At 35.7% G+C, this 13,080-nt stretch overlaps 1 pseudogene across 1 annotated transcript in view; it reads left to right on the top strand.

Annotated features, from left to right (window-relative positions):
- The window catches only part of LOC143230190 (CCR4-NOT transcription complex subunit 7-like), a 28,479-nt pseudogene that overhangs the window by 11,973 nt on the left and 3,426 nt on the right, over positions 1-13,080 (top strand). The window contains exons 3-6 of the transcript XR_013016275.1: positions 4,536-4,727; positions 5,935-6,096; positions 6,325-6,502; positions 6,897-6,974. The product of XR_013016275.1 is annotated as a CCR4-NOT transcription complex subunit 7-like (transcript). The remainder of the gene's footprint in view (positions 1-4,535; positions 4,728-5,934; positions 6,097-6,324; positions 6,503-6,896; positions 6,975-13,080) is intronic.

Raw genomic sequence — 13,080 nt, 5'->3', positions numbered from 1 at the left:
ACACTAAGTGGATTAGATAAAGACTACAACTACTACTACAGTGTATTTATAAAGTAATATACTGATAAATAGTGGGATAATTACAAACCATACATTATCTAAAACATTTCCAACAAAAACATATTAATACTCACTATGTGGATTATATAAACACTATTACTACTACTACAGTGTATTTATAAAGTAATATACTGATAAATAGTGGGATAATTACAAACCATACATTATCTAAAACATTTCCAACAAAAACATATTAATTCTGACACTAAGTGGATTAGATGAAGACTACAACTACTACTACAGTATATTTATAAAGTAATATACTGATAAATAGTGGGATAATTATAAACCATACATTATCTAAAACATTTCCAACAAAAACATATTAATACTCACTAAGTGGATTAGATAAAGACTACAACTACTACTACAGTATATTTATAAAGTAATATACTGATGAATAGTGGGATAATTACAAACCATACATTATCTAAAACATTTCCAACAAAAACATGTTAATACTCACACTAAGTGGATTAGATAAAGACTACAACTACTACTACAGTATATTTATAAAGTAATATACTGATAAATAGTGGGATAATTACAAACCATACATTATCTAAAACATTTCCAACAAAAACATATTAATTCTCACTAAGTGGATTAGATAAAGACTACAACTACTACTACAGTATATTTATAAAGTAATATACTGATAAATAGTGGGATAATTACAAACCATACATTATCTAAAACATTTCCAACAAAACATATTAATTCTGACACTAAGTGGATTAGATAAAGACTACAACTACTACTACAGTATATTTATAAAGTAATATACTGATGAATAGTGGGATAATTACAAACCATACATTATCTAAAACACTTCCAACAAAAACATGTTAATACTCACACTAAGTGGATTAGATAAAGACTACAACTACTACTACAGTATATTTATAAAGTAATATACTGATAAATAGTGGGATAATTACAAACCATACATTATCTAAAACATTTCCAACAAAAACATATTAATTCTCACTAAGTGGATTAGATAAAGACTACAACTACTACTACAGTATATTTATAAAGTAATATACTGATAAATAGTGGGATAATTACAAACCATACATTATCTAAAACATTTCCAACAAAAACATATTAATTCTGACACTAAGTGGATTAGATAAAGACTACAACTACTACTACAGTATATTTATAAAGTAATATACTGATGAATAGTGGGATAATTACAAACCATACATTATCTAAAACATTTCCAACAAAAACATATTAATACTCACTAAGTGGATTAGATAAAGACTACAACTACTAATACAGTATATTTATAAAGTAATATACTGATAAATAGTGGGATAATTACAAACCATACATTATCTAAAACATTTCGAACAAAAACATTAATACCGACACTAAGTGGATTAGATAAAGACTACAACTACTACTACAGTATATTTATAAAGTAATATACTGATAAATAGTGGGATAATTACAAACCATACATTATCTAAAACATTTCCAACAAAAACATATTAATTCTGACACTAAGTGGATTAGATAAAGACTACAACTACTACTACAGTATATTTATAAAGTAATATACTGATGAATAGTGGGATAATTACAAACCATACATTATCTAAAACATTTCCAACAAAAACATATTAATACTCACTATGTGGATTATATAAACACTATTACTACTACTACAGTGTATTTATAAAGTAATATACTGATAAATAGTGGGATAATTACAAACCATACATTATCTAAAACATTTCCAACAAAAACATATTAATACTGATACTAAGTGGATTAGACAAAGACTACAACTACTACTACAGTATATTTATAAAGTAATATACTGATAAATAGTGGGATAATTACAGACTATATGTTATCTAAAACATTTCTAACAAAACATTCCATAAAACATAAATATACACAGCCTCAAATGAACAGTAATTCACTCCAAGCTCCACGATAAAAATTTTGGTTTTCGGAGCTTTTTGAAATTCAGAACTTCAGATACAGGATTGTGGACCTGTACTAAGTCTATAGTTTCCTAAAAATCAGGAGCTCAATTTACTTATATTATCAAGCTAGAATGTAAAATAAGAACTTCATAAATTTTTATTTTGCTGAGACATGGCTTATGTACTAAATTAAATACTGTGACCCTGTTCAATTCTTTCCATTTATGGTGTACCCAACTGGTACAGCAGTAAGCTACGGATTTACAACACTAAGATCAGGGGTTTTATTCCCCTCGGTGGACACAACAGATAGCCAGATATGGCTTTGTTTTGAGAAAACACATTTTGAAAACAGTTCCTTATGTACACTAAATTCAATATATGGCACGTGAATAACCAATCAACAGCTTAGAATGTATCCAGAGAGGTTTCCTCAGTTATCTTACTCTGTTAAAAGGCTACCATATTCTATGAAACAAAGTTTTCAAGAAGGTAAGTAGTGTCTTTAGTTTGTTCAGAGTTTCATATGTTTTAGTATCTAAATACCTCTTAGTTACTAAGTTCAATAAATTATAGTGGAATTCTGTGACATCATAAATAACTGTGTTTAATAACACATTAAAAAAAAAAAAGATAACTTCCATGTGCAAAATTTTAAAAGGCTTAAAAACCTGTGTCCAGCAACAACCGAGTTCAAAGGTTGTGGTGAGAAGAGATAATTATTTAGTTTACTTCTTGATTTATTATTCTATATTTAAAAAAATTAGGTTAACAATTTATTTCTAAATAGTAATAATATACATATGTATATAATTAAAATGTGACTATATATTACAAAATATACAAGTCCATTAAAACACAGCTAAGATTGGGAAGACTAAAGGCCAGTTTTATATTATTGGATACATGACGTGAGTACATGTGCACTGTGTCAATGCAAGTTATGTAACATTAGTTATTAAATAATAAATATAAATATATAGTGTTATGAGACTTAAGCTACTTAGACTAAACATTTGTATTTTGTTGTTATAATGTGTGGTCATTATACCATGAAAAACTAATTTATATTTATTTTCTATTTTTTTTATTGTGGTTACAAGGTTGGTTAAATGACAGACCCTACATAGAGAAAATAACATAAAATAAGAAATCTTACTGAAAACAAACATTTGAAATGTATTTTAGGTTTTTAGAGACTACACAAACAATATTTGAGATTTTTGAGACGAAGAATTTTTTTTTAATCATGAGATGAAACCACTTTCTACTGAGACTAGTAACAAAACACTATTTTCACAAACAAATCTCTCATAAAAGTATTTCATTAAGAAATGTGATTTTTGGTGTAAAAATACTTGTAATTATTATTAAACATTTACCAAGTGTTATTAATACACATGTAATATATCAAAAGTAGTATTTCAAACATTTAATGTTTGCTAATATGTATGAACTTCTCTATATTGTACCAAGCCTGTAGTGAAAGGGTTAATTACCAGCTTTGTTATGATATTTAGTTCTGGTTTGTCCTACACATTGGAGATTACAGTTTTTATTGGAGTAATTAAACAGCATTTTTTGTATAGTAAGTTACAGGTTTGGTGTTTTCAAACTGTCTTTTGTTTGATTGTTGACCATTATACACTTCTAAAAAAAATTCAAAATCCTAATTTGTAATTTTTTACTGTTAGTATTTTTAATTATGTTTTTATTGGTATACTGTTTCCTATAACATTATTATTGTCTGTACTTCTTAATCCATTGTGATTTGATTTTTCTGTCTTGTAGAAGCTGTTTTTACATGTTTCTAACTGCTTTCACTTATGTCTTCATATAATGCACGCTTATTTTGTACAAACAAATCCTAACAACAGTGTCTCCAGTTATAATTGGTTATTGCCAGTGTCATATATAGTTAATATGTTTGCCATTACAAAGATGGGTCAAGGAAGATTGATGTCAGTATTTCAATAATTATTATTAAAGTTTTAACATCCATACCAGCCATCATGAGGATACAGTTTTACTTCCAGTGGGTTTCTCGTCATCATGAGATACTTACGTCACTTAGATAATTAAAATGATCACAAATATTGATGATTCTAATTTCAACTGGTTGATTATTTGTGTGAGTCAGTATTGTAAAATATCAGTTGATTATTGGAATGATAAAAGTAACTGTTGGAATCAAATTTCAGTTAATAGACATAATTATACTATTTAAATAATTTGTGACACTACTTGGTCTAATAGGTAATTGATTAAATTGTCCCTGATGTTGTTACAAAACAATTTAAAGTGTCTGTAACATTATAATGATAAAAAATTAAAATGTCTCTAACATTATGAAACATGTCGAGCTTTAAATGTGTTAGTGTGTTTTTCAAGTGTTATTTTAAAAATGTCTCTAACATTATGAATCATGTCGTGCCTTAAATGTGTTAGTGTGTTTTTCAAGTGTTATTTTATGAACTTGTACAAAGTTTCTTTACAGACGTAATGATATGTTTTTTACAACTCTAACAGGACACAGAGTTTCCTGGAGTGGTGGCGCCCTATTGGTGAGTTTCGCAGCACCACAGATTACCAGTATCAACTTCTGAAGTGTAATGTGGACTTGTTGAAGATAATCCAGCTCGGTCTTACTCTCTTGAATGAACGTGGGGAAATGCCACCTGGGTTTTCTACGTGGCAATTTAATTTCAAGTTTAATTTGACGTAAGAAGAGATTATATTTATTGAAATCAAAAACTGTAAAGATGTATTAGATTATTTGTTTTGGTTACAATGTTACTAAATTATACACTAATGTGCTTATAAAGTTTGCAGTTGATAGCAGTTGTCACACAGGTACTTAAATTCCCATAAAATGAGTTTAACTATGGTTTGCTAGAGCCTTTGTCAAGTCAATTGCAATGTCAGCTAATTTGGGCCCAATTCTGATCCTTTTATTCTTACTAAAAAATAAATATTCTTCACTTCAGATCCTGTTATTATTCATCATGACATTGGTTACCCAGTCAGAAGTTGTTTGTGTTCACAGACAAGCTCACAAATAACTTTGTCTCAACTACTTTGAAATTTAATTTTAATCGGCTTAGACTTGTGACGTTACATACTTTGTATGTTGTATATAGACATTACACATGTGTAACTGTGGAGCTAAGTCAGTGTTTTGAATTTTAAATTACTAAATTGGATAGCAAATTCAGAATAGAAAGATTAACTATCAAATTTAATTGTAGCCTAACTATATTGTATTATATAAACTACATCCTGTATGACATGAAGCCATGCTCCTACTGAAGTATTAGTTACCATGTCACTGGAGTATTAACTATCTTGTTGTGTCACTGGAGTATTAACTATCTTGTTGTGTCACTGAAATATTACCTACCTTGTTGTGTCACTGGAGTATTAACTATCTTTTTGTGTCACTGGAGTATTAACTATCTTGTTGTGTGACTGGATTATTAACTATCTTGTTGTGTGACTGGAGTATTAACTGTCTTGTTGTGTCACTGGAGTATTAACTTTCTTGTCGTGTGACTGGAGTATTAACTATCTTGTCGTGTCACTGGAGTATTAACTATCTTGTCGTGTCACTGGAGTATTAACTATCTTGTCGTGTCACTGGAGTATTAACTGTCTTGTCGTGTGACTGGAGTATTAACTGTCTTGTCGTGTGACTGGAGTATTAACTGTCTTGTCGTGTCACTGGAGTATTAACTGTCTTGTCGTGTCACTGGAGTATTAACTGTCTTGTCGTGTGACTGGAGTATTAACTGTCTTGTCGTGTCACTGGAGTATTTACTGTCTTGTCGTGTCACTGGAGTATTAATCAGTGTAACGTACTGATTTGTGTAGAAAAGCAAGGATTACTGATAACATTGTCTTCTGTAACAGTTCTGTTTGTTTTGAATAGTGAGGACATGTATGCTCAGGACTCAATTGACCTTTTAACCAATTCTGGAATTCAGTTCCACAAGCATGATGAAGAGGGGATTGACCCTTATGAGTTTGCCCAGTTGTTGATGACATCTGGAGTTGTGCTGTCAGAAAATGTCAAGTGGATATCCTTTCATAGGTAACATAAAACAGCTGTTAGTTTCTTAAAGATGAAATAGTACTGTGTTAAGAAGGTTATGGCTATCATGAAATGTTCAAGGAAACTAAACTTTCTGTTTTCTAGTAATATCACATGTAATGTTGGAAGGTCATGTACACTAAGGTACATTTCAATAGATTAAGTTTTAAGAAAACCTTTGCATAAAAGTATGTTTAATAATATATGTGTTATTTACATTTGTTACAGTGGTTATGACTTTGGTTATTTACTGAAGATACTTACAGACCAGAATTTACCAACAGAGGAGTCAGAATTTTTTGAACTACTACGCATTTATTTCCCCACAATCTACGATGTCAAATACCTGATGAAAAGCTGTAAAAATTTGAAAGGGGGTCTTCAGGAAGTTGCAGACCAGTTAGAGGTAAAAAAGTGTTTATAAGAGATGGTGCAGCATAATATTGAGAGATTGTAATGTTTTATTTTGTGAAAATATGCTTTAAGGTTTTTAGATGCAAGTAATTTATCTGTGGTATCTGTTTTGTAAGTTTATATATCTAGGGTTGTTGTTTTGCAAGTTAATATATCTAGGGTAGTTGTTTTGTACTCTTTTTGTACAGATGGAGGTTTATGTATCTAGGGTTGTCGTCTTGTGCTATTTCTCTACAGAAGAATTTATGTATCTGGAGTTGTTATCTTGTCCTGTTTCTCTATGTTGTAACAATTTACTAAACCCTGTCTGTTAGATTTGAATGGCTCAAAAAACATCAAAATAATATGTTTGAAGGTTTTACATTATGGTTCGGTTTGTGTAACAGCTTGAAAGAATTGGACCTCAGCATCAAGCTGGAAGTGACAGCTTGTTAACTGGAGCAGCATTTTTCAAGATGAGAGAGGTGAGTGACGTAAAACATTACTCTCATTACAGTTTTATAAATGTTTGTTAAGTTTGTGATAATTGAATAACACTTTATGCAACTAGTGCATCTCATGTTCATCTCTCACATTAAAGTAAGAAATAAAAGTTCTGACAGTTGAAGGTTAGCTTAATTTACAACTGATGACGTAATACATAAAAGGGCTGCTTTTTAAAATTTGTTGAATAGGTTCAGATGGGAAGTTTAAACATTTTTTATTGGAGGAATAGTTCATTTTTCTCAGTGTCTCAGTTACATTATTGATTGGTAATTAGTTCTGCATGTGCAGTGTTATTGATTGGTAATTATTTCTGCATGTGCAGTGTTATTGATTCGTAATTAGTTCTGCATGTGCAGTGTTATTGATTTGTAATTAGTTCTGCATGTGCAGTGTTATTGATTGGTACTTAGTTCTGGATGTGCAGTGTTATTGATTGGTAATTAGTTCTGCATGTGCAGTGTTATTGATTTGTAATTAGTTCTGCATGTGCAGTGTTATTGATTTGTAATTAGTTCTGCATGTGCAGTGTTATTGATTTGTAATTAGTTCTGCATGTGCAGTGTTATTGATTGGTAATTAGTTCTGGATGTGCAGTGTTATTGATTGGTAATTAGTTCTGGATGTGCAGTGTTATTGATTGGTACTTAGTTCTGGATGTGCAGTGTTATTGATTGGTACTTTGTTCTGGATGTGCAGTGTTATTGATTGGTAATTAGTTCTGGATGTGCAATGTTATTGATTGGTAATTAGTTAATTAATTCTGGATGTCTAATGCTGTTGATTGGTAATTAGTTCTGAATGTGTAATTCTGTTGATTGGTAAATACACTCAGTGGTCACATTATTAAGTACACCTATCTAGTACCACTTAGGACCCCCTTTTGCCTCCAGAACAGCTTGAATCCTTCACCTCATGGATTCAACAAGGTGCTGGAAACATTCCTTAGGGATTTTAATACATGCTGACTCAGTAGCATCACGTAGTTCCTGCAGAATTGTCGGCTACATGTTCATGTTGCGAACCTCTTGTTCCATTTCATTCCGAAGGCTCTCCATTGTATTGAGGTCTATGGACTGTGCAGGCCATTGTAGTACACTGAAGACACTGTCATGTTCATAGAATTAGCTGGAGATGAAGTGTGCTTTGTGACTTGGCACATTATCCTCCTGGAAGTAGCCTTTGGAAAAACAGGTGGACTGTGGTAGACATAAAGAGATGCACATGGCTAGCAACAGTGCTCAGATACGCTATAGAATTCAAATGATGCTCAGTTGGTACTAAGGGGTATAATGTGTGCCAATAGAACATTCCCCACACCACCAGCCTGTACCATTGGCACAATGTAGGATACATCCATAGATTCATGCTGTTTACGTCCAATTCAGATCCTATCATCTGCTTGTTGCAGCAGAAATCGAGATTCATTAGACCAGGCAACATTTTTCCAATCTTTAATTGTCCAGTTTTGGCAATCCTGCATCCATTGTAGACTTACATATCTGTTCTCAGTTGATAGGAGTGAAACCCAGTGTGTTCTTCTGCTGCTGTGGCCCATTCACTTCAAGGTTTGACGTGTTGTAGGTTCAGAGATGTCCTTCTGTACACCACTGTTGTAAAGAATGGTTATTTGAGTATCTGTGGCCTTCCTGTCAGCTTGAATGAGTCTGGCCATTCTCCTCTGACCTCTCTCATTAACAAGGTGTTTTTACCCACAGAACTGCCACTTACTGGATGTTCTTTGCACCATTCTCTGTATACTCCCCCTTCGGTGTGGATTCTTGTACGTGGTGAGGAGACCTCCCAGGGAAGGCTCTGTTCTTTCTGGTTACCTCCTCTGGGATCTAAACATCCACCCACGTGTTTGCAGTGTGTGGCGACCCGTGAAGGGGAGGAGAGGATCCTAGTGGTTGAGGGGTCTAACCCTAACACACCACATTGGTCTTGAATTCCTGTAGACGGGCAGCCTTTGGGTGGTCCCCCTTGGGTAAGTTGGCTGGTCCACTTGGGCTAGAGTCAACCAAGTACCAGCATTGGAAGTTCTCAGTGGGTGTTGTGGACATTGTGCCTGATGCTGGTGTTTGGGTATAGTGCTCAAAAAACCCTGGCATTGTTGCAATGTCCTTGCATGACATTGTAGTGCGTCCCCTCGTAGGGCTCCATGGTGGGTGGGGTCAGTGGGTACAGAAATTTTCCTTTTTTTCTATGGATCCTCCAACAAAAAATTTAAATAAAATAGTGAAAAAATACTCAATAGGTAAACGACCACGTCTTGAAGACTCTGAGCAGCACTCTTTAACATCTGTAACACCTCTACCCCATTTTCTTATATTACATTTTCTTTCAGAAAAAACCTTTAGGGCAAATATCCCTCTCTTTTATTCAGAAGGGACTAGAGGGACTTGCTCTCTCTCCAAAGTCAGTAAAGAAGCTTTGATCTGGAGACATATTGGTTGAAACATCCACATCCCAACACAGTGAACGTCTCTTGAATTCAAAGGCAATTGGGGATGTACCTATTGAAGTTACCCCTCATGCTACCTTGAATTCATCACAAGGAGTTATTGTTGAGAGGGATTTGAAGAACATCCCCAAGTCAGAGGTTCTCGCTGGTTTCTCCAGCCAAGGAGTTTCTGCAGTGAGGCGTATATCCACTCGCAAAGATGAAATTATGATGCCAACCAATGTCCTCATTCTCGCATTTACTTCACCATATCTGCCTGCCACCATCAAGGCTGACTATCTGAATTGCAGGGTATGGCCTTACATTCCAAACCCTTTCTGATGTTTCCAATGTCAGATGTTTGGCCACTCAAAGATGTCATGTCATGGTTCCCTAACATGCTCGTTTTGGTGGCAAAAGCCACGATGCTTATGAGTGTGATACGGACCCACATTGTGTCAACTGTAATGGTTCTCATCCTTCCTACTTTCATTCTTGCCCAAAATGGTTGGAGGAAAAAAGAGATGCAGTGTTTGAAAATGACTCATAACATTAGCTATCCTGAGACTCTCGGAAATTGCTGTCTGCCACTTCATCTCGGACATATGCTGCTGCACATCATTCCACAACTACAGTGGGAGTGCAGACAGATCTCTGTGCCTCCAAGAGAATCATTTTCAAAACAAACGAAAAGCCTTTTGACCTTCATGGTTAAAAAGGTCGATGAATCAACTTCTACACCCATTTCTGTTCCTCCCATACATTCCAACAAACCCCAAGATCCACATCCTTTAGTTTCAGATACAGGCATTTTTTCAGATACATCTTTTTCTCCCACCCCAAGATGCAAAACAATCGTTTGTTTGCATCCTCAGTCACTGGAATCCCCTTCCAACAACAAAGACCTGCCCAATCGACCCAGGACAGGATCCATGGAGGTCGATAGATTTCCTCCGAATAAGGACAGTAAGGAAAAAAGACATGGTCATAAACAGAAGGGTTCTCTGGCCAATTCGCCTACATGTCATTAAAAATGACCACCTTGATACGATGGAACTGTCGAGGTTTACATTCTAATCTGGATGACATCAAAACACTGATTGCTTCTTACCATCCTGCATGTCTTTCCTTACAAGAAGCATTTCTGAAACCTGTCGATGCAGTCACCTTTCAGCAGTTTTCTCTGTACAGAAATGACAGGCTGTGTGATGAACAAGTACATGGAGGGGTGGCACTGTTGGTTGATCAGCATGTGCCCACTCAACACACCCTTGAAGGCCGTAGCCATCCGTGTTTTCTTGGGTCATACCATCACTGTTTGTTCTCTCTATCTGTCCCCTGGAGAGACATATGATCAATCAGACCTTGATGCTCTTGTTGAACAGTTTCCGTCTCCCTTTCTAATCCTGGGGGACATTAATGGACATCATCCCCTGCGGGGAAGTGCTGTTATTTATAGGAGGGATCATTCTGTAGAGTGTATGCTCTCTGATCATAACCTTTCTCTTTTCAATACTGGTTCTTCCACTTATTTTCATGCACCTAGTCAGTCCTTTTCTGCTATTGATATTTCAGTTTGCTCCCCTTCATTATTATCCCATTTTTCATGGAGGGTTGACAATAATCCACGAAGCAGTGATAATTTCCTATAATCTTGAGAGAAACAGGCTGTGGTCAATGCCAGGCAGACTGGTCCACTTTCACTGCTCTCGCATAATTGATCCTGCCATCATCAGTCAGCCATCAATAGATGACTGTGTGGCAGCAGTAACTGATTGTATTATACAAGCAGCTGCTCAGTGTATTCCTAAAACCTTGACACGTTTTCCATGATATCCTCCTCCGTGGTGGAATCCTGTCTGCCACATGGCACGGAAGGCTCAATAACCGGCCTGGGATACTTTCTGTAGATATCCCACACTTTCAAATTGCACAGCTTTCCAACGGGCCCGTGCAAATACAAGGTGTGTAAGACGTCAAAGCCAGAAGGAATCTTGGATTAAGTTCACAACTAGCATATCTTCTACCACCAGTACCAAGGTCATATGGGACAGGGTTTGAAAGATCAGTGGGCACTACAATTCTGTCCCCCTCTCGATCTTACACTCTAATGGCCAAGAGGTAGCTGATGTCCGGAGCATCGCTGATACTCAAGGTGAAAGCTTTTGCCAGGAGTCTAACACTTCTGCTTGTTCCTCCGCCTTTTTGGCCATCAAGACTCAGGCAGAGAGTTCACCTCTTTCCTTCGAACTGACTGTCTCTTTGACTATAGTTGTCCCTTTACACTGGTGGAACTGAATATGGCCCTTCATCGGTCTGGCAGTACATCTGTTGTACCTGATGATGTGCACTATGACATGCTGCACAATCTCTCTCCTGCTTCTCTTGATATTCTTCTAATTGTTTTTAACCAGATCTGGCAGGAGAATGTTTTTCCTGATGCCTGGCGCCCGGCTATTGTCCTATCTTTCTTTAAACCTGAGAAAGTTTCCAAGGTTCCTTCAAACTACCGTCCAATTATTTTGATGAGCTGTCTCTGTAAGACCTTAGAGAGGATGGTTAATGCTCGTCTTGTTTGGTTTCTCGATTCAAACAACCTCCTTTCGTCCACCCAGTGTGGGTTCCGACGACAGCACTCCACCATGGACCACCTAATTTGACTTGAAACGCCAGAGAAGCCTTTCTCAAAAGACAACATCTTGTATCAATATTCTTTGACATTGAGAAGGCTTTTGACACAACATGGAGGTATGGCATTTTGTGAGACCTCCATACATATGGGTTACATGGCCATTTGACCATGTTTATTAAAAATTTTTAATAGACAGGAGATTCGAAGTTTGTGTGGGTTCGACACTTTCCCATTCTTTTCTACAGGAGCTTGGGGTCTCTCAGGGCTGTGTTTGAGTGTCACACTTTTCAGTATAAAGATTAATACCATCACTGAACAACTCCCTCTCACTGTTGCAAACGGGCTGTATGTCACCAACTTTCATATCTCGTGTCAGTTGTCGAATGTGAGATATATTAAGTGGCAACTACAAACTGCTCTCAATCGTGTACTGAAGTGGACTATGGCGAACAGCTTTAATTTTTCTCTAAAAACCGTTTGCATGCACTTTTGCTGCCAACAGGGTGTTCACCCTGATCCTGAACTCCGTATCGGTGAAGTTTCCCTGCCAATGGTCCCTGAGACCAAGTTCTTGGGGCTTATCTTTGACCGTAAGCTAACCTTTATACCACACTTAAAGCAGCTACGGGTCAAATGCACTAAACATCCTCTGTGTCCTCTCTACCACCAGTTGTGGAGCGGATCGATGCTCTATGTTAAAGATATATTGTGCTCTTATTCGATCGAAACTCGACTATGGATGAATGGTCTATGGCTCTGCCAGACCCTTGGCCTTAAAGATGCTGGACCCCATTCATCACCAAGGACTTTGACTCTGCACTGGGGATTTTCGCACCTCTCCAGTTCAAAGCTTATATGTAGAATCTCAAGAACCTTCTCTGCACCTTTGCCGTTTGTAACTGTGTTTACTATATTCTTCAAAACTTTGTTCCTTACCAAAGCATCCCACCTGGGGATGTGTTTTCCTTCCTCAGTGGGCCTTACTTTTTCAGAACAGATGATCTGTCATTGC

Source organism: Tachypleus tridentatus, chromosome 10, assembly GCF_004210375.1.
Source record: "Tachypleus tridentatus isolate NWPU-2018 chromosome 10, ASM421037v1, whole genome shotgun sequence".
NCBI lineage: Eukaryota > Metazoa > Arthropoda > Merostomata > Xiphosura > Limulidae > Tachypleus > Tachypleus tridentatus.
Note: the sequence above shows the minus strand (reverse complement) of the source record. Positions and strands in the feature narration are given on the sequence as shown.